Source organism: Mirounga angustirostris, unplaced genomic scaffold, assembly GCF_029215605.1.
Source record: "Mirounga angustirostris isolate CCGP_5_RB_7025 unplaced genomic scaffold, mMirAng1.0.hap1 SCAF_13, whole genome shotgun sequence".
Taxonomy (NCBI): Eukaryota; Metazoa; Chordata; class Mammalia; order Carnivora; family Phocidae; genus Mirounga; species Mirounga angustirostris.
This window is the reverse complement of record NW_026991721.1, coordinates 30776467-30799980: the sequence shown is the minus strand read 5'-3', so window position 1 is coordinate 30799980 and position 23514 is coordinate 30776467.

The following is a 23514-nucleotide window of genomic DNA, read 5'->3' as shown; positions in this document are numbered from 1 at the left end:
CTTGGAACATCAGGGTTTTTTCCTCTCCTACCACATCAGACATGGCAGAAGACCCTCATGTGTATAATACATTCTCCTGGTGTGTTCAGAGTTTGATGGAAATCAAACAATATTTTGCACGAAAGTAAACAAATAGTACCACGGGGCACTTATAAGCACTACCACAATTTATAATTGGCACAATTATGCAAAAGAATATACGTAACAGATTAAATGAGTTATAAGCACTTCCCTGAGTTTGAAAATACTAATGAAAATGGGACCGAAGCAATAGCTTTGACTAAATACTTACTATGAGCCAGGTGTTGTACTAAGCGTTTTAAGTTCAAATGCAGATGCAACAAAGAATAGTGGTTGCCTGGATTCAGATCCTGTCACTTGCTAGGTGTTAAATTTGGGCAAAGTACTTGGGCCATTATTCTTCATTTATGCGTGTCCACAAAACAGGGAGAAAAAAGAAAAAGGGAGAAATATAGCAGCTACGTCACGAGATTATTTTAAGGATTAAGCATGTGGAATGCTCACTGAGGTTTTCCCACTTGCCAGGCTGGGTTCTGAGCCCTCAACAAATGTCAACTGTCTTTATCTCATTTAATCTTTCCCAGGACCCACTGGAAGGTGAGCTCCGTGAGCCCAGAGATGTTTGCTTTATTCACTGTAACTGACACAACTATGCAGGAGGACATAAGCTGCAGTGCCTGGAACATGGTAGAGGCTCAATAAAACTTTGCTCAGTGAATAAATCTGTGAGTTTTGTACCCTTTTTACCTTCATTTTGCAGTTGAGGAAACTGAGTCTTAGTCCTTTTTCTAGAATCACATGGCAAGGCCATGTGCTATGATGGCATATCAAAATGTGTGATAAGGAATCATATCAAAATGCAATTACATGAGGATGAGACAATAGAGATGACCCTCAATCTGTTCTAATTCCTTTTAATAGTTTGATTATTTCCAAATATGACTACTTTCACTATTTTAAAGCATAAATTACTAGAGGTATGCCTGATATGATTGGGAAACATCAGTGACTGGGACAAACCTGTAAGCAGTGCAGAGCCACAAGGCATTAGACACGGGGGGATGTGTGCAAAGTCTTTAAGGAAGGTAAGTGTGGCATAAGTGTGCATGAAAGATTGGAGGGCCAGTGGCTGGGTGCAGGGAGGGCTGGACAGCAGTAAGATGGGTTGGAAAAGTACAGATACCACCTTCAGGTTACCCCAAGCCATTAAATAATTCTGAGGGCACCCCCTAACTCCCGGATCTCATTCACCAGGACACAATGAGTAGGTGGAAACCTAATCCGAGCTGGCAAATTCCAAGTGGCCTCCAAGTACCCCCCAGCCCAGGTAAGAAAAGCTAGATGGTGAGTCTGCCTGACCCCAGGGATATTGATAGGGTTCTTTTCAGGGGAAGAGAAAAATTCGATCTGGGATTTACCTGTGACTGTCAGAGGGGGTGGTGTGCACTCATGAATAATCCAGAGGGAATTCAGAACCCTGGAGTGTCCGCTGCCCCACAGGGGCTGGCCTGGCTGACCCCAGAGCCAGGCTAGTGGGTGTGACCTGCACTAGCTCCTGCTCCTCGGCAGCTGCCCAGCTTCACCACAGCAAACACACTGGGAAAGACGTTGGGGCTGGGGAGTTTAGGGAGAAAGGAGAAACTAAGGTGGAACGTGCTAGACACAGGTCTTTCTTGGCCTGAGGGCAAGCTACAGGCTGTTGAGCGAGTCAGGACCCATCATGTCAGCCTCAGTCTCACTGGGGCCAGTAAAGACACTGTGGCCTCAATGTATAGCTGGCATTTCTTACCCAGGGAGAACCAAATGCAGGTCTGGAAAGCAGGGTGTGATGAAAGACAGAGGTTGCAAGAGAGAAGGGTAAGGTGGTCTTGTGACAAAGCTGGCAAAGCATCAGGACCTCTTGACCATTATTGGCAGCTGTATTTGCAATTGTACCCAAGAGGCTATGACTACATTTGGACATGTACAAAGGGAAAAAGGGAAGCATTACTGAATCAGCGGGGGATCAGCCTGAAGGAGGCAATGTTGTGCAGCAAGAAGAGTAGACTGCAGGGGTCAGAGAGACCTGTGTTCAAATCCCAGCTCAGCCAATTTCTGGTTGTGTGACTTTGAACAGAGTATGTCACCTATCTGGGCTCCAGTGGCATCATCTGTAAAACAAAGACGGCAATGATGCTAATAAAATATAACAGCAAATGTTTTAAAGCACTAAGATATGCCAGAATCCTAATATATAGCCTAATGCATAAAAGTTATATGTCTAGATTACACTATGTGGGTTCGAATCCTACCGCTGTGACTGATTAAGTAAACCTGGAAAAATTAACTTCTTTGAGGTCTAGTGTTCTCATCTGCTAAATGGAGACAGTAGCAATATCTGACTTTCATGGCAAAGGCCCAGTAAATATTTGTTACATGAATGAGGGTGGTTGAGAGGATTTCATATGATAATGTGTATAAAAAGCTGACAACTGGCACATAATAATCATTCAAAAATACTCGTTATTCTTATTTGTTAATAGGACTGAGTAAATGGAATATCATGTAAATAAACAGTCCCCCAGTTGCTGTTTATCCGGCGCTAGTTTTTCCTCCTCCTTTTGTGTGTCATTCTGTGAATGACACCTTATTTTTTTTTTTAAATTTTATTTTATTATGTTATGTTCGTCACCATACAATACATCATTAGTTTTTGATGTAGTGATCCATGCTTCATTGTTTTCGTATAACACTTTAAAGCCCTCTCTCACCTAGCCCCGCCCTCCATCCAGATTCCTCTACAGCTCCAAGTTGGTCAAAGATTTGTAAGCCGAAGTAAAATCTATGTGCCCAATAGACCTGAGAAAAAGAGCACCGAGGCTGATGCAGTGCCCCGAGTGGTAGTGGATCCTTCCAGAGTCTGCAGGCTTCCTTCCTGCAATGCTGCACAGAGCACCTGGATGTCTTGCTGTACCAGCTCTATTGGGAAGTCCTACCCTACTTGTGGTGATCTTGGCCTCTTGTGGGAAAATAAGCAGCAGGCCCCAGAGTACACTGGTGAAGGGATTCCATGAAGCAATGGCCCATGTCCTTCAAAGCCAGTATTTCTTCCTAGACAACCCACTGCTTCCCACCATTATATGCATTCCTCCAACCTCCTAGAAATCCTTCTCCCTCCTTTCTGCCTAATTGGATCCCAAGCACCCTTTATAGACCCATGTCCGTGAGACCCCACTCACTGCTTTCCTCACAGCTCAGATGCTAGCAAGTTCATTCACTAGCACAGAGGCGTCCTCTTATTCCAGGGGCAAAGCAGCTCATGTTAGATCAGCAGTTAGCAGGGTACAAAACACTTTGACATACTCTGAACTCCCTAGAATGTAGGCTGCCTGAGGGAAGGGAGTTTTGTCTATTTTGTTTGTTCTTTATCTCTGGCTCCTAGAAGAAGGTAGGCACTCAACACACATTTGCTGAGTGAATGACTTTTTTTTTGTGATTCTCACTGCAACTCTATGACTTTGTAAGGCAGGTCTGATCATCCACATCTATAACAAGGGCAAAAGGAGCCTCAAAGACATAAAAACACCAAGACAGGGAGCTGATGGGTGGCAGGGCTGAGATGCAGACCTTATTCATAGCCTCAAAGTCTGTCTTCTTTCCAATAAACTGTCATTCACTCCATGTTTATTTGCCCAACTACGTAGAAGTTCCTCCCAAGCTATCTGTATGAGAAGCCCCTCATGCAGATGGACACTTCCTCCAAGTGGAGCTCTGTCTGTGATAATTTTCCTGCTGGTTTTCTGACTTGTGGCTATTGCTTATTCTCAGGATCCAAATACCTACTTGGCCTTTGGTTTACCAATTTGGAAGCCTGCTGAGCTCTGCTTCTAGCCTCCAGTTCCAGCACATTCTCTTACTAATGCCTGGCTATGCTAGCTAGGATTACTAACCCCCTGGTCAACTACAGACCCAAGGTGACAGTGTCATTTCTTCATAAAGCCTTCAACATTCAGCCCATTTGACAATATGTATTGATATATATTTTAAGTGCATATGCTTTGACAGTCTTTGTTCAAAGGTAGAGTAGGAGAGGATTTTACTTTCTACTTTATGTATTTGTGCATTGAAAAAAAGCATAAACTTTTTACAAAGATTATTACATTTATAGTCAGCAGAAACAAAGATTTTTTTTTAAGTTTTTATTTAAATTCTAGTTAGTTCACATATCTGTGTAATATTGGTTTTAGGAGTAGAATTTAGTGATTCATCAGTTACATATACCACCCAGAGCTCATCACAAGTGCCCATCACCTATTTAGCCCATCCCCCACAAAGATATTTTCATTAAAAAAAAAAAAAAAGATTTTTGGCATCAGCTCAGTAAGGCACACTGAAAATACTCCAGCTGACACTGAGGATATGCAACCTTAGTCTTGAATTGTTCTACTTCATTCACTTGTATCTTGGTCCACTCTGTCTACTCCTTGTTTTGCTCACATAGTGGTCCCTTCAAGTTACCAGGCTCTAGTTCTGTTCTCCCAGCTTACTTATTTTAATTTTCTCTTTTTGCTCATACCTCCCTGACACCCTACAACTCCTTTTCTTGTGGATGAGCAAATGATCTGTGAAGCTGACCTTCATCAAATAGGGAAAGGCTCAAAGGAAAGATGGTTGGAATATAAAGCTCCCTTTTCTGACTTCACAGGAATTTGTGTTCTTGCCACACAATCAGGCACTAGGTGATATATCCAATTGTTTTTTCATTGGTTCTTGGTATTTGCTTTATTTTTCCAACTATATTTTAAATTCCTCAAAGGCAGGTATCTGAAATAATAGTTCTCTTTATCCCATGTAGAAAGGCTAAATATGTTTTCTATGTTCTGGATCCAGATTCTTTCCCCAATGAAGGCTGTTTTTCCACAATATTCTGCAAAAGAGATTTCCCAGGACTCTTGCTTGCCGCAAATGTCTCTCACAGGTTTATTTGATAAGTGATTAAGTTCAAACCATCTATTATGGTTTACAAAGTCCTTCATAATTGAGTACCAAACCATGTCAACAGGCTCATCTTCCCTTCTGCTTCCCTCTCCCATACAGGCAGCCCAGTTTCCAGTAATTATTAATTTCCTTCCTATTCCACAAATACATCATCACCATCACTATTAATCATCATTAATGCTTTTACATTTTGATGTCTTTGCCCACCATATATAGAATGACCTTCTTCTTTCTGCCCGATCTGAGAAGCCCTTCTGTTCCTTCTAAGACTTGTTTCAGATCACTCCCCTGCTGGAAAAATCTTCCAGAGTTCTGGAGGCAAAGGCAGTCTCTCTCTCCTATGTGCTCCCACAAAACTTTAACCCTTATCACCTTACATGTATGATTCTTTCTCTCTGACTTGCTCAAAGTAGGACTTGGGTCTATTTATTTATTTATTTATTTATTTATTTTTGTGGTCCCTAGCAGTACTTTTTATAATACCTGACAAAGTTGACACACAATAAATATGTGTTGCATGCATCTGTGAGCAAAAGACAGAAGTGTTCTCCAGGTAGTTCCTATGATGGATTCGAATGCAGAGTGATGGCGAACAATGAAAGAAAGGAAGGAAGGGGGTGGGGGTCATTTTACTGGAAGTCAAAGGGATTCGTTCTTGCATCACGCAGTGCAGCTGACCGCTCCCAGAAGGGAGACATCCAAATGTAAGATGCAGAACATTAAATATTGAAAGCAAAAGTTAAATATTAAATTTTAATATGAAACATTAATGCCAATAAACAAAGCCAGCCAGAGGGGGACAAAATTAGGACCAGGCCACAGCCAAAAAGGAAAGAGTCATGGCTCAGGTTGAAAGCTGACCATGGCCTGGACTTTCCCAGCAGGGCTCATTGGTAATGGTCACACCCATCAAATTTCCCTGGGGGGAGCAGTGGAGGGGAGAAAAAAAACCTTTTATAACCCACAGCCATAAAACCCAAGTCTTTCCTACAAAACAAAACACAGTAAAGTGTTTTAGGACCGCCAAAGCTTTAGAACTCATGGTACACTGGAACAAAAGTAGAGGCAGCAGAGAGGAAAATATGAGGTTGCTGAACCCTTGGGGCAGGAATCTTATCTTTGCTTGTACTGTGTGGGACTGGGCTTGTGTACAGCCAACTTCGGCAGAGAGAAATAACAAGAGTCATTAAAAAAAGAAAAAAATAATGGGCTCGCTCATGTTGGTGCCAGTGGGTGTTTGCCTAAATGAGAAACAACCTCAGGAGCAGAAAATTGAAAATAGTGCTCAAAATTTTAACTTATTAGGGCCCCAAACTTACCCCATCTGGGGATGTGGGAGCACTTGTGTCTACCATGACTATTCAGGATCAAGGGCCTGTCAACCTTATAGGACTCAAGCTAAACCTGAAAATCTCATAAATTGTGCATTTTCCATCAGAAAGCCAATGGAGTCGGTTGGTTAAACTCAATAATTAGGTAAGTCGTTGGGTTAGATTCAAAATGATCTGGATAACTTACTCTTACGCCTATATTCAAATCTTGCTTGGTACCCTTAGTTTATGAAAAACGCTTATTCTAAACATTGAGGCTGGGACTGCAGGGGCCAGATCAGATTCTTCTGGGGCAACTGTGGTGAGGTATTAGGAATCGACATCCGTGACCACTGAAAGGAAATAACTTCACAGCATTGGCCTTCAGGGTCAGGATGACACAGAAGACTATTTGTCTTGCTTTAAGCCTTGGAGTCCAGAGGAGAAGCAGAGAATTCTGGGAGCAAGACCCACATCACAGCAAAGGTCTCACATAACCAGTCCCCAGGTTATAGGAAATTTAAGAGGTCACTGAATGTAAAGCCCTTACTCTCGGCCAGGCTCTCGCCTAACCTGGGAAAGCATAAATGTGTGCAGTACGTCAAGACAGAGGAAGTCTCCACCAAGTCTCCCATTCCCCAAGAACCCTTACAGTTTCCAGGGGAAATAATGGACGCGATGATAAAGGAATGAGGGTAATTTAGCTGGAAGGATAATCTTCACAAGAAATTAGCAAGCATCAGGGGGGAAATGAGCATGGATTGGTGGTTTAATTTTAACCATATGGAAGGATTAACTGATCGGTGCTATCGAGTAACCATATCAAGTGAAAGTCAATCAGGAGACAGCTTGGGGGAAAATTAGGTTTTCTTAAAGGAAACAAGGTATGAAAATGGAAGCTGGAGCCAAGAAACGTAGAGTCCACATTATGTGATGTTTTCTTTCCTTGAGGTCTCTGTATTTTTTATGATATATTTTTGTTACTTTCCCTTTTTTCAAATCTATTTGAGAATTTTTACCTCCCTCTACCTCTTTCTCCCCACCTTTGTGTACCCCACATAATCACACAAGGCTGACAGAGGTTAGCCCTAGGAGACAGGGTAGCCTGCTGAGTTTCAGAAGAGAACAGGGAATTTTAATGTAAGTTGTAGTATTTTGGGTGTATACAAACTCACTTATGTCTAGATGTATAGACATATATAGACATACATATACACAATATATCTAGATCTGGCTTCTCTGGTAAAATATTGCATCTCAAATAAATATTGATCATGTTTTATAGGAAAAATAGAAGTTATAGTTTGTATGCTATTGGCAACATCAAATTATTCTTAATGCCTCACAAAATGCAAAGAAAAGATTAATGAGCCAGACAGTCAGGAATAGAGCCCAGCTTTCAGACTGACTCACGAGGTGAGTCGGAGGTGATTACTCAACAGTACGGGGCTTCAGTTTCCATGACTGGAATATGACAGGATTAGACCAGTAGGTGGTTCTCAGACTATAACTCAACAGTCCCTGGTGGTTGATGGAGAAGTGATGCAGGGTCCACCATAAAGGCAAAGGGGAACTGGAACAACATTAGCTACTTCAACCAGAGTTGCTCCATTTTAGTCCACTTATTTCTATATTGGACTTTTGCATAATGGTTTATGTTTAAAAATGGATTCATACTTAAAAAAACTGAAAACTCATTGGGCTTTAATAGATGATCACTCAACAAAGCTGCCCGCTTCTATGCCCTTTCACATATATAGTGAACCATCACTTCTGAGTAGGAAGGAATTGTAGGGATCACATGGGTGAACTCCTTCCTTTGACATGTGAGGAAACTGAGGGCCAAAAGCAGAAGTGACCTGCCTGAGGACTCAAGGCCAGTTGGTGTCTGAGCAGGTTTAGTCTCTCTCTTCTCCCAGACCTACTGCTTCCTCCACGAGGTAAGGGATGGTGAAATCTGATGTATTAGTTTGCTAGGGCGGCCATAACAGGGACCACAGATTCGTGGCTTAAACAACAGAAATTTATCGGGAGCCTGGGTGGCTCAGTTGGTTAAGCGACTGCCTTCAGCTCAGGTCATGATCCTGGAGTCCCAGGATCGAGTCCTGCATCGGGCTCCCCACTCAGCGGGGGGTCTGCTTCTCCCTCTGATCTCCTTCCCTCTCATGCTCTCTCTCTCTCATTCTCTCTCTCACTCTCAAATAAATAAATAAAATCTTTAAAAAAAAACAAAACAAAACAGAAATTTATCTCCTCGCAGTTCTAGAGGCTAGAAGTTCAAGATAAAGAGGCTGCTGAGGTTGGCTTCTTTCTGAGGCTTCTGTCGTTGCCTTGTAGATGGTTGTCCTCTCTCTCTGTGTCTTCATACGACCCTCCCTTTGTGCACACCTGTGTCCTGATCTCTTCTTCTAATAAGGACACCAGTCATGTTGGATTAAGGCCTACCCATATGACCTCATTTAACCTTAATTATCTCTTTAAAGACTCCATCTCCAAATACAGCTACAATCTGAGGTACTGGGGGTCAGGCTGTCAACATGAATTTTGAGGGCAAATAATTCAGCCCATAACACATGGTGATTATAGGGATCACTCAGAGAGGTTTTTTTAAAAAATTGTTTTAATGCTTTTGAAAAAGCAATATATGCACTCATTCAAAAAAATGCAAGAATTTTGAAAGGGTGTACAGTGAATAATCATCTCAGTCCTCTAGTTTCCTTTCCCAGGAACACATACTATTACTTTTTCTTGTGCATCTTCCAGAAGTGGTTGATGTATATTCAAACCTATAGTATATGTTTGTCTCCCTAGTGTATACTAAGGAGATTTAAAACAAACAAAAACTCTTCTGTTTCAATACCAGACTAATTAAATCAGAATCTCGGCAGCTGGAGACCCCCAGGTGTCTCTGGTGATAGGATAGACTTGGGGAACTACTCTAGACCCCTGCTCCTCAGGGAGTGTCTGAGATCCAGCAGCATCAGAGTCACTGGGAAGTTGTTAGAAATGCAGACTATCAGGCTTCATCTCAGACTTACTAATCTAAATCTCCATTTTATTAAGATCCTCCCTTAGGTAATTCAAATGCAGACAAAGTTTCAGAAGCCAGGTGACTTAGTTTTTTACTGGAATTTCTGCTGGACATACGAATCTCAGTGGATGGTCCTACTGACCAGGCCCGACCCCAGACAGAGAAAAATGACTGGTGCCTCCAGGGGCAGGAGATAGGCTCCTACAGGGTGGCCTGTCACTTGGACCAAAGAGCCTCTGACAACATGTCCCCCAAGAAGAAGACAAGGAGTAACCTCAGGAGCTGCCTTGTCATGCCTTTCCCCTGTAAATGCTCAGGGCCCACTTTGGTACCAGTTACTGAAAAGCCTACTTCAGATCATTCCAGTTTTGCAATTGGACACTCTTCTGCTAGCGAACAAATGTGCCCACTGAGAGCTGGAGAATGGCTCCCCTAAACCGCAGCGAACACACTGCAGATTCGGCAGCCTGGCATTCCTCTGGCCTGTGCGATAAATTGCTGAGGCCATCATCCGTGGCAAATAACCCAGCTAGGCTGCCTGGCAGGCTGCGGGGGAGGGAGCTTGGGGTGGGGAGGTGTCAGACAGTCAATTAGCCACGGAAACAACATTCCTTCCTCCAGGGTGGATTTTCCTCTTTTCAGCACCACTAACTCAAATGTCAAACAAGTTGTAACTGCCATGGAGACCAGGCCCTGGTTACAATATTTGCTTTCTGTAAGAAAGAGAAAACAACCCGCCATTTCGGCTTTACCTTTGGAGTTCTGGGACTTGGGATGGGGCCAAGTGAGCTGCTTGTTAGCAACTTTTCCACTCCCACCCAGCTCCTACACCTCGTGCTGCTAAAGGGAGCCACTTCTGAGTCCCCTCAGTGCTGGTTGCAAACCCAGAGCTGGGGGAGGAGGGGAAGCTATGACACGAAGAGTCTCCCTTCTGGGGCAGCTGTGGCTAGATGTCAGCCCCAGTCACATTAAAGCATGTTTCCAGCATCTTAGAACCCACTAAGAGAAGAGTTAATGAGGCCTTGGAGTGCACCCAATCCTGGAATGAACTGAGATGCCCTTCACATCCTGAAATGCCAGGTGTTTGCCTCAAAGAGGCATTTATGGGAGTACTGGTTTTGGCAATTCCCTTTGGCAATGGCAACTGAGCAATGGGAACTATCCCCCTCCCCGGGGGTGGGGGTGGGGATGTTAGATGCAAAGAGCTTCTGTGACTTGCCCAAGACCCCTCGGCAGGGAGACCCCTTGGATCACAAACTCTCTGAACCTGAGCTCCCAGAGGGCAGGCACCACAGTTTGTGAACTACTTAACATCGCGTCTCAGGGTTCTTTGGAGTGGGAGGCATGTAGAAAAGGCTCAATTCTAGGCAGTGGTGATGAGCCCTGGGAGTGGATTCTACACAATCCTGGAGCCAATAAGGCACACCTGGTCCTACCTAGGTAGGTAGACAACTCATTTGGGGAGCAGGCAACTTTTCAAAGTCATTCTCATTTTCCTCCCTTACTCGAAGTGAGTGTGAGGGAGATGGTAGTGGATGTTGGATTTCCACTTAGGGGGACTGTGTAGACCTAGGCAAATTTTGATGCTCAGAGGCTAAGGGAGCATGTTAACCAGGCAGCCAGGAATAGAAGGAAATGTCAAGTGAGCAAAAGTTGATTCCTTTGAGTGGTCTGAATGGTGGAGGCTAAATCCTAAAAAGAGAAAGCAGGGCTGGAAGCAGAATGGAAAGACAGTCAAAAGTTGAGTAGAACATGAACAGACTGTGGAGTGAGACAGAGTAGAAACAAAGCCTGGGGGCTTCCAACTTTTTTTCTGGCTGATTAGGGTATAGGTATAGGTATATCACTCCATTTAAAGATGTGAAGTAGGGGTAAACACAGTCTTGGGTACAAAATGCCAGAGCCACCTTTCCACCTGCCTGGCTAAGTTGTGCACATAAAGTTGTAATTATGTAGGTCCCTCTCCACAGCTCTGGCCATTATGTGCCAGTAATATTTTAATTGCATCCTTGGGAACGTAGCAATGGTTTCCCAAACCCTGGTCTAAACTACTCCTTTTACTTCTTAGAGCAGTATGACATCCATCGAGAGCTTATCTCATGGTTTCCTCTCCTGGACAATCAATTAAATTAATAGCTGACACTAATACAATGCTTACTGTGTTTCTGGTACTATTCTAAGTACCACAGAAATATTTACTCATTTGATCATCACAGTAACTATAACCGTAAGGTAGGTACTAATATTATTCCCATTTTACAGAGGAGACAACTGAGGTACAGAGAGATTGAGGAACTTTCCCAAGGTCATTTGGTTAGTAAGTGGTAGAGAATGGATAGAAACCCCAACAATCTATCTCCAGAACTGTACTTTTAACCTCTATACTGAATTGCATTTTAAGCTCATTCTTCTACTATTGTAGCTAAATCCATGTTATTTTCCTCTAGATCAGCCTGGGAGATTGGCAAAAACACCTACACAGTAGACGCTTTATGAAAAGACTTGATATATTTAGAGGAAGTATTTGAGCTAAGCCTAGGTCTTCTCTGCGGGGCCTCTGTGGAGCTCATGGATAGACTTCAGGAAGTACTTTATCCAAGAAGCTTCAAAGCAGAGACCTCTAGTAGATCCAAGCCAAATGAGGAATATGTGGCAAGTGCTTCAAGGAAGTGTAATATAGCCTTAATATAGCTGGGAGCCCATATGGTCCAGTCTATGCCTAGAGTCATCTACAAAAGAGTACAGACCAGAGCCAAAAATAATTATAAATGCATTTTGATTTTTCAGTTTTCTTTCCAAAAAAAAGTAAAGGGGATCCCTTTCATAACTCACACAGATTTTTAAAAATCCTTTTGTCTCTCTTTCCCAATTTATTCATACACTGACACCATTCCACCACCTCTCTCTTTCCCAGTTTACACTTTTTGTTCTCTCAGAACTCTCCCTGACACCCATTCCACCCTTCTTCCAGAAGTGGTATCTGGAGATACCTTTCCATGACTGTCAAAGGACTTGGTGGCCCTGGGCCATCTGTTCTTTGCTCACGCCCCAGGGAAGACACATAATCTTCTGGGAAGCTTAGTTCTTTTCTTGCTTTAACTATTTCTCAATGAGTAGTTCTCTTGGACAATTTCTGGAAAACAAAATTCTCACTTCTTACATTAATAAATACCATTTTTGAGGTCCTCCAACATACCAGTCCCAGTGCTGTCCTTCAAGTTTATTTCATTTTATCTTCAAAACAACCATCCTAGAAATATGTTACTGTTGTATCAATTTTACAGGTGAGAAATTTTATGTTCACGGAGATTCAATAACATGCCTAAGGTCATACAGCAAGTCAGACTTAGTCAAATTCTTGTGTTTCTTAAAGAATGGTCTGCAGATGCGGTGCCTGGGTGGCTCAGTCATTAAGCGTCTGCCTTTGGCTCAGGTCATGATCCCAAGGTCCTGGGATGGAGACCCACATCAGGCTCCCTGCTCTGCGGGAAGCCTGCTTCTCCCTCTCCCACTTCCCCTGCTTGTGTTCCCTCTCTCGCTGTGTCTCTCTCTGTCAAATAAATAAATAAAATCTTAAAAAAAAAATGGTCTGCAGAACAAGGTGATCAGAATTCACTAGGGTGCTTGATAAAAATTCAGGTTCTTGGTTCTATCCTAGACCAAGTTATTTTGGGGAATGGTGCTGAGGAATCTTAATAAATATTAAAATGTGTGATCCTATTACTCTACTTTGGTCTCCTTGGCTGTAGCTACCCCTTCCCCAAGTCTCACCTCCTCAGTCAGGCGTCTGGCAGATCCAGGACCTTCCAGGCATCTAACTAGGTTCTTCCTGCAGGTGCGACCCAGGCCTTTGACTCCTCTCCCCTTTCCCCACAGAACAAGGACAAGCAGCATGTACTTGTTTCCTGCTGGGCCTGGATTTGTATTTCCATTTGCAAAACACTCTCTCTCCTCCCTAAACCCTCTGAGGTCTGTGACTAGGGTGTCCAGTCTATTCAAAATCAGAAAACAAACAAGGCTTCCTGCTGGAAGGTTCCAGGGAAGGAGGGACTCCAGCTGTCTGTGGCTACTAGAGGGAGGCAGCCAGGCCTCCATCCAGCTTTCTGGAGCAGATGACTCCAGGAGGGAAGGTCATTTGGCATTTCTGAGAGAGCTCTGGCTTGGAATGAGCAATCCAGGTTCTAGTCCTTGCCCTATCACTAATTCCCCACAAGTCACAGGTCTCTCTGAACTCCATCTGTATGGTAAGTGGCTAAGCAACAACAGCTCAAGAACCTGTGAGCCCAGAAAAGCAGGGATCTCAGGTCATCTGGAAGGCATCCCAGAGAAGATATGAATGAGACCTTGGACACATTTTGTCTTAGACCCTGGGTCATCCTGGCCAGTTTCATTCTCTTCTCTAACATCAAACTGCAGCAGGATTAGCACTTCTGCTTTAGTAAGGCTGAGGACTGATGTAGTCCATGGTGAAGAGTTAAACTAGACATTCGTTAAACACAATTTACTAAGTACCTCCTATTGGCCAAGTACTGTGCTAGGTACTGGTAATAAAGCAGAGAGTACATATTATATGCCATGCACTATGAGTGTTTCCCATGCACTGCCTCGCTTAATCCTTATAACAATACTACAAAGTAGGTAGAATTATTATCCCACATTATAAAGAAGCTAACGCTCAGAGAAGGTGGCCTAGAGTATGAATCCAGGCAGTCTGACCTCAGAACTCTTGCTCTCGGGGAAGACAGCCCTCCTGGCAGCTGATGCCTTGGACAGGAGTAGACCATGTGGTATGATGATGCTGAGGAGCTGGAGTTCTGAAGCACCTGGTGTCCTTGCCTCACATGGACGTCTACATCCCATTGCTGCTCTGCTTCATGGCTACCAGTCCACCTTACCACTTGGCGGAACTCTTCTAAGCCTGCATATCACAGTCCAGACCCCCAGTCACTCTCTCTAGATGAGGGCCACGACTACTTGCTGGCTTTCTGGGACCCACCCTGCTGCATCCATGCATGCTTCCTGAGTCATCTTCCACCAACTCTATGGCAACCAGATCAGCTCAGGACCAGCCCCACCACCACCTCTGTGGTTCCCACAGCTCATGTTATGCCAAGTGCAAACTCAACATTCCGGAGACCCACTGTACCCTAAACCCTGAATACCCACCTCAGCTTGGCCCTCACTCTTAGCACACTCCTGAAAAAAGAGCAATTCTGTGGGGTTGATGTGCCTTATGCAGTCTGGGTCTCACAATAATTCTGCTATTGTTTTCCCAAGGTTAGATTTTCCCAAGATCAGGCAGCTGGTACACAGTTGGGATTTGAGTCCAAGTCGTGTGGCTTAAATCCCATGCCCTGTACTGGCATTTTCCTAACTTCAGTTATTTGTTTGTTATTTTCATGATTTTTTTTTCCCATATGCTCATACACTGACCTTATAATTTCTATTTTTCTTTCAAATGAGCCCCCACCTCCTTTATTCACTTTAATACATCTTGCCTTATCCTAAACCAAAACTCCAAAATAATCAGAGGTTTGATGTGCTGCTTGCTTTTTCTAATATATGTTCAAATAAAATTTTTATACATTTGCCCTATATAGCAGCCCTGCTTCCCTTAACTTTCCTCACTGTTCTCCACAGATAACGATTCTAATGAGACGGCCAATGCCAAGGAGCCTGGGGTATTCAAAAGAACCTGGGCCAGGGGAAGGAAAAGCTGGCTTCTCAGCCTGCCTGAGCAGCTACGAAACCATGTGACTTTGGGAGAGGAGACTCCTAGGCACCACTGACAAGTGAAGTCCCTGGAAAAGAGTGATCTCTAGGGCCTCTTTCAACTTGCCCCCTGAGCCTTCCTTCTCTTCAGAGCATGCAGTGAGCCACCAGGCTGCTGGAGAAGTGCCCCTTCCCAGCCATTTTCTGTGGGGATTTGGTCTGTCAGCTGTGCCAAGCACCCAGCACAGTGCCTGGCGCAGTGTAGGTGCAGGACAAATACCAGCTGCCTCTCCCTACCGCGGCTGCAGTATCTGAGAGGGGACCCAGGCTGGAGAAGTCAGGGGGTGACGGAAAGAGATAGCAATTCCTTCCCCCTTTCCTACCCCTCCGTCCTAAGCCCCCTCCACCTGCCCGAAAGAGGGAGGGAAAAGAAACCAGAGAGGAGAGGCTGGTGCAGCTGGAGCCAGGGCGGGCTGTAAAACAATCGGAGGGCAGCCGGCATGTATCGCTTTGCAATGATTGCTCTGGCAGCTTGTGTCAAAGTGAGAGACTGAGTCGCAATCATGAAACATTAGCACATTGACACACGTGGCCCCAGCAGAGCAGGGCTCTCTGGTTTCAAGAGAGCATGACCTCTGCCCTGGCCCCTCAAAGCCGGGTGACCGAGGACCCTCCAGCTACAGATCTAGGGGCCAGCCTGTGTGGGGAGCCCCAGGGCCCTGCAGGAACTCTAAACTTGCTTACCTATGACCTGTGGCCCTGGAGAGGCTTCTGGCGAAACTCCATGCAAGGGAGGCATCGGTCCTCCTGTCAGGTGCCCGGGTGGGTGGTCTGCTGATGCCAAGGCAGCGGAAAGCCTTGTTTTGGACTTAGCCATCTCCTCCAGGGGCTTGCAGCCAAACTGCCTGGGATCCCACCTCTGAAAGCCTGTGTGACTTTGTAACGTCACGTAGTCTCTCTGAGTCTCAGTTTCCTTGTCCAGAAGTGAGGATGAAGATATCAAGCTGTCAAGCTTAATTAGGAAGGTTAAATCAAATATTTACTCTGGTAAGGGCCCCAGGGCAAAATCTCTTGATAAGACCAGGAGAGAGCAAAAGACTGACAAAATAGTAGGGGCGATGGAGACAATGTTTGGTTTCCCTTTCTGTAAAGATAGCTGGGCTGGTATCTCAGGTTGAGTGTTGATGACTACGGTTTTGGGGGAGGGTACAGAATGAGCTTCTAACAAGGGCTGTGTTTGCAGATGGGAGGCCCTGCCCTTTTGGATGTGTATATAAAGTCAAAAGGCAGATAAACACAATTTAGGGACTTGGCGTGTGATCCCTTAAGCAGACCTGTGAAAGATGTGGGGATTTTCGAGCTCAGAGAGCAGTTGGGTAGGTTCTCCCAGAGTCATCTTTTTAATGCCATTAGTGTATGATGTCCACATGTCTCCTCCCTAAAGCCTGTTCTTCACCAAGCTTCTTCCTCATGAAGCCCCCATGACGGCCCCTAGTGATCCTCATGGTATTCAGACTCTTGTGTCATTTCTTCCTGCATTGGGCCAGAGATGATTTGTGTGACCAATAAATTGTTGCAGTTATAAGGTGTGACTTCCAAAGCTAGGTCATAAAAGGCATCATGGCTTCCACCTTAGTCTCTTGGATCACTTTTTCTCAGGGAAGTTGGCTTCCATATTGTAAGAACACTCAAGCAGCCCTCTGGAAAGGACTATGTGGAGAGGAGCTAAGGCATTCTGCCAACAACCAACACTAAGATGCCAGCCATACAAGGGAGCCATCTTGGAAGTGAATCTTCCAGGCCCAGCCAAGTCTTCAGATGACCATAGCCGACATCTTGGCTGTAACTTCGTAACAGCCCTTGAGCCAGAACCACCCACCAAGCCGCTCTCGAATTCCTAACCCACAGACACCAGGAGAGATAATAAATATTCATTGTAGTTTTAAACCACCAAGTTTGGGGATAATTTGTTATATAGGAATAAATAACTAATACAGAGCATCTCAAGAAAACCCCATAGATATGCTCTCATGTTAGTGGAAAGCACTTGGCATTGAGGGGGCTGCGTTCAGAAGATCAGAAGCAGCTAAAAAGGGGTTTTAGAAACATAATCCTGTGTTCTTGGAATCCCATCTCACAGATCCATATCAGAAGCTCTTTGGGGGGCACCTGGGTGGCTCAGTCATTAAGCGTCCGCCTTCGGCTCAGGTCATGATCCCAGGGTCCTGGGATCGAGCCCCACATCGGGGTCCCTGCTCGGTGGGAAGCCTGCTTCTCCCTCTCCCACTCCCCCTGCTTGTGTTCCATCTCTGGCTGTGTCTCTCTCTGTCAAATAAACAATTAAAATATTTAAGAAAAAAAAAAAAGAAGTTCTTTGGGTGTTTGTGAAAATACATATTCCTGGGTCCTGCTCAAGGAAATGTGGACTCATGAGGTCCAGAGCCCATGAATCTATATTTTACTTACTTCTATAAGTTCCCCAGTAGTTTTTGGTGAACAGTTTAGATCTAGACCAATTATAAATCTAGATCTGATTTTATAGATCAGGCAGTGTTGAGATAGGAAGTGGTCTGTCAAGACCACAAAGCAAGACAGGAACAGAGGAGAGAATAGAAACTCAAGGGTCCTGGAATTAAGTCTGAGGCTCTTGCCCCAAATTTGCAGCTTAGTGGAGTTCAGATGTTAAAACAGGAGGGCAGCTAGGGAGCGATTTGTCTCAGGTGTGGAGACATAGAGCTGCCTGTTTCCTCTAAGGAGGTGTTGGGTGGGCCACAGCAGGCAGGCAGACAGGCTCCACTGCCTCTGTGGCTGGCCTAATCACACCCATCTCTGCACAAATGCCAGGTAATAGCATTGTAATGAGCCTGCTGTGCTTTTAAAGTTGCACTGAACACAGCATTTGAGTAAAGATGGCTGCTGGGTTTAGGATGGACTTCCATCTGCTGGTTCCAGCCAAATGCTGCAGTAACAATTGGGATGCCTGGGACTGCATTTACATGTGTGTGTGCATGAGCCTGTGTGCCTCTGAAATAATGAGCACACAAAGGCAAAGGCATAGCTGTGGGCCCAACTATGTGGTTGTACACCTATGAAAAATATGAACACACACATCTGTGTGTGTGTGTGTGTGTTTATTCCTAGCATCACATCCTGTACTCCAGAAAACATGCATGATTTACAGACACAGGAAATGTCTTTGATGTCATGTAGGCTTCTTGTCCATTCTTGGCGCTACGCATGGTGATTTACAAAGCCAACATCCCCTATTTGATCTGAGCGAGACCTGACATGGAGCCATCAATCTGGTGGCTTTGTAAATATTTTCAGTTCTCCAGTCACAATGGGCACTGAGAGCTCTGTGAAGTTCAAAGTCCTCATCTCTGCCATGGTATTTGTAGGAGAAAGGGATGTAGCCAAACAGGCATGAGGGCATTTGTAGAAGTATTATTAGAGAAGAGTGTGGGGGACAGAAGGTCTTCTACCAAGACTACCTGCCACCCCATCCTCCCATCCCCCCCCAACCCTCACCTCCCAGCTTAGGGCTTCAGCTCTTCTCCCTGTGGGCCAGTTGCCAGCTGAAGTAGGGAGGGGTGATTTTAAGGAGCTTGATGCAGAGCAACTTGGCTACTCATCAGTCTCTGACTTTAATTCCTAGTTCTAACAACTAATTGCTGGTGATTCCAGCAACTGTTCCTCTCATTCTTCCTGAAGCTTTTGATATATATGTTTCTATGAGAGTTATTTATCATGTTGTATTACAGAAATTTGTTAATGTGCCTGACTCTCCCACCTCCTAGTCCTGGAGCTTTGTGAGGGCATTCTATCTTGTTTATTACTGTATCTTCAGCCCCAGCCCAGTACCTGAAGGCCAGGTGATGGCCAGTCAGCAGTGGACAAACAGATTGAATTAGGGCCTTTGTTACTGGAACCAAACCTTTCCTTGAACCCTAGAGTCTTAATAGCCAGATCCCGGTTTTACAGCCTTACTTTACACCATTGTTGGAGTCCCTGCTCCATGACGTGTCTGGGACCCCAAGTTTTCCCTCTGGGCACTAGACATTGTCCTCCCTTATTCCCACCAGTTCCTGCAGAAGCTCAGCTCCTGCCCTTGTCTCCCAGCCTATGCCAGATGAGAGCCTAAATTGAACACCACCTAGAATTTGCCAGTGCAAGAGGCCTGTGGTGCTCCATTCCAACTGCTGCCCAGTCTGATGCCACCACCCTCTAGATGCTCGCCCTTTGTCTCAGTGTCAGATTGCCTCATCCTAGTGCTTCAAGAGCCTATGCAGTCCCCAAGACCCTGTTCTGATAAAGAATAATAATAACAGTGATTCTCATTTGAATTGTAAAACTACTATGTTTCTAGTGCCAAGTTTAATTCTCACAGAGAAGTTTCTCTCTACTTTACAGATGAAGAAGCTGCGGCTCAGAGAGGTTAAGTAACTCGCTTGAGGTCACATAACTTCTGAAGTCAAGACCAATGGAGGTGGCACAGTGGGGTTGAGGGACCATAGGCTATGGGCTCAGAGACACCTGGATTAGAGTTTGGTTGCTAATTGGCCAATTCACCCTGCACAGTGCACTCCTGGAACCTTGTCTGTAGAGTAGGGACAGCAAGAGTTACTTCTCTGGGTTGTTAGGACAGCCCAATGAGCTGTGTCTGGAAAGTGTCCAGTGCAGAGTCTGACAGTAGGTATTCAGTAAGCGTTTGTTTCGGTCTCTCTTCTTGGCCTCTCCTCATTCAATCTTGAGTTCAGGCACTCTGACAAAGAGGAAATGCACTGACATAATCTCTGATCAGAACGTCCAGAGCTATACTTTCCTCCTGTCACTTCTTTATTTCATTATCTCTAATGGGACATAATGAGAAAGCTAGCATTCACAGTCTTGAAAATTTTCCTCATGACAGTAAGTTTATGTCTCCCCTCCCTCACTGTTAGATCATTGTGAACGTGACAAGAGAGAGCCTTATGGAGAAGCAATTATCCCGAGCAAATGAATTCCACACAAATTCAAAGGTGAAGATTACAATGAGAACAGAGACGTACATTATTAGAAAATTAAAGTGGAAATCAAATAAGGATTAGGAGCCCTGAGTCTCAAATATTTAATTGTCATAATTGCCTAATTAAAATGGTTTTTTAAGCACTCCTCCCCCTTCGCCCATGAGTGCTAGGGCTCTATTGCCAGGAAGACAATTGCAGCATGTAGACTTATCATAACATGAGGGCTGACCCCTGGCAAACCTTTTCGCTGAAAGAAAAGTTACACTGGCTCTTCATTCATGCATTCATTTAGCAACTACAAAGTGAGTGTGTACTACTACACACTGCTTTGGAGGCAGTCTTGGTTGACCACACCCTGGAGGTAAATGAGTGAGGGAGACCTTCCGAGCCAAGCTGAAATGACTTTTTTACTTGAAAAACTGCTCATAGTTTGCCAAACCAAGAGGGATTCAGGGTGAGTGCTGGTATGTGAAGCTGGGTCACGGCCAGAAGGTAGCTCAGGCTGGAGGGAATAGGAGAGGCATAAACTGAGATGAGTCACACAGCAGGGCAAGTTGTAAGAACGGATCAGGGAGTGGACAGTTGGATTTGAGTGTGTCAATGCAGATGTTTCCTGGGATACCTTTTGTTCATTTGGCATCTGTCTTCCCATGCTAGACTGAAAGCCTTCTGAGGGCAAGGATTGTGTCCATCTGATTTGCTGTATCCCCAATGCCAAGCACATAACAGAGGATTTTTTAAATGTGTTGTTTAATTGAATTAAATTAAAATGACATTACTTTGAAATAGACCTTGATGTACTTCAGGAAGCCAGAGGCCTTGAAGGAGCTGAGCCAGATGGAGACCTACAATGCCTGGCACATAGTAGATGCTCATTAAAAATGTGGTGAGTGAATGAATTTATGAATGAATGAATGCCAAGCACTGTTCCACACATTGGAATAGAAAGATGATTAATGCATGGCTCTTGCCCTTGAATAGGTTCTAGATGAATGAGGGACACAGACTTGTGACCAGCTAATGAGAACCCAACTTAATCTGAGATGAGTCATACCATTTATCAAGCCCAAGAGCTGGCATCTCATTTTCATTAATCTAGGGACTGCTGCCAGGATCATTTTTGTGGGTCTAGAGACTTTACCTCTTCAACCTGAGTGTAAACTTTGACAGCAGAGACCTGTATAGTAGGAGACTATCACTTTGTATTTCACTGGATGAAGGCATGAATGACAAGGCAATGTAACTTACCTTCAGTGGAAACAGGGTTGTTTTCACATTATGACAGGTGCTGTGATCATCTTCCCGAATAAATCCTATGCCTTGCATCCAAGTTTGGCTGCTTGCTTAACAAATACTTTTTCTCTGACATTCCAGATATCTCTAAATATTGGGTTGAAATGAACTTAATAAATCTACTGCAAACACTCTGACAGATACTAAGGGGAGAGGCAAGAATGCTTATGATTTGATCTCTGCTCTCAAAAGGCTTATACTCTAGTTGAGGGGATAAAGCCTAGACCCATCAAAAAGATCACATTAGTAGCACCCAAGCAGAGAAAATGAGATGTCAGGTCTCATGTTTGATAAATGGTCACCTCTCCCCCTGCCACAAACTTTAGCCTGCTTTGCCACTCCAGTTCTTAAGTGCCGCTGCCCTGCTAAATAAATTGGTTTAGGAACATTGACCTATGGATGGACCTATGTTTCCATCACCCCGGATTAAAAATAAAAAGTGCTGGAGCCTAGGACCAAGAGAAGTCCAGGGCAGAATAAGTAATAAGCCACATGAGATGTGCAGGTGGGTCAGGGAACAATTCACTTGAGAGGTAGCATTTGAACTGTGCCTTGAAGGATGGACAGAATTCTGTATGGGGAGAAGTGTCAGCACATAGGGAAAAGTGAGGAAGTATGCTGTGATTCAACACGTGTACATGTTCATCCTCCCAGTAGTCAAATGAGATAAGTCCTGCTCATATCCCCTTTCTGCGTTTGAGGAAACTGAGCTTCAGCAGGGTTGAGCCCCTTGCCCACAGATATCCTGCACCAAGATGGTCAAGCCAGGCCCTGACGCTGCTGCATGGCTTTGAAGCCTACTCTCCGTCCCCGCAGAGTTCCATGCAGGGAAGCTGGGGATGACAGCATTGGAAAGTAAACTTGAATCCACTGAAATCAATGAGCTAGAGCATTTATAAAAATAGAATTGGAACCTTTTCTAATTTTCTAGCCCTTTCATTTGCTTTCATTTGACTGAGTCGTGGTTATTTTTGACTTCACTTTGAAAGTGAAATCTCTGCAGGTTGGGGAAGCAGTCATATGACTGACAACTCCGGTTGCCTTCTAACTCCAGGTCAGCTATTTGCAATGTCTGGCTTCTGAAAGAAAACAAGACTTCTTTGAGGAGAAATTAAGAGGAGATGGTAGACGAACAGGGGAACAGGGAGAAAGGGGAAAGGGGCCACAGGAAAAGAAATATGATAAACATTACTTTAATTTTCAACATTCATATCAAGCAGACACTGAGAATTTCTGCGTACCAGGGTTCCTGCGGAAACTGGGAGTGGGTGGTCTCTGGCATTTTCTTGAGAGGAGCTCAAGTGATAAATATAAAGAATGGCTCCAAGTGCCCAAAAAGAAGGACTCAAGAGTAGAAATAGAAACAACGCTCAAAAGAAGCCATGATATTTTTCAGAGTAGATACAGAGATGCTTAATAATTTACTTCATTGCAGGATCCAACGTAACACTTGAAAGCTTCAATAAATAAGCATAATGGGCTCCCTTTAAAAATGTATTGGTTGGCAATTTATTTACTCATATATATATGCATCTTATGGTATGTGACATGTTGCCCTTCCTCTCTGCAAGGAAAAGTACTCTATAGGAGGCTCTAATTAGTGCTGGTCGCTGAGTCCAGAAACTCTTTCCTTGCCATACTTAATTCCTCTTATGCTGCCCAGTCTTCTAGATCTGTTTTTCCTTCTCTGCTTCTTTTCATTTTTATCTCCTCTCTCTCTCTCTCTCTCTTTCCTTCTCTCTCTGTTTCTTTCTTGTTCTCACTTTTTTCTGTTAATTTCTCTTCTTTCCTTTCTTTGTTTCTTTCTCTCCTTTCTTTATTTCTCTCACTTTCTGTTTCTCTTTCTTTCTTCCTTCTTTCCTTTGTTCCTTCCTCCCTCCCTCCCTCCTTTGCATTTTTCCACCCTTCTTATCTTCTTTCCTTCCTTCCTTCCTACCTTCCTTTCTTCCTTCCTTTTCATTCATTCATCACACTTCAGCCAATTTCAACAAATTTTACCCCAAGAGGCTCCCAGCTGCAGGGAGGAAAACATAGTGAAAGTATGATATAGTGTTACTGGTATTATAAATGATGTATATAGGCAGCACATATATTAGGGTCAGGTGAAATTCTAGGCATGCAAGTGATGGATAAGTGAAAATTAGTATAAACTTGCTAGAAAGCA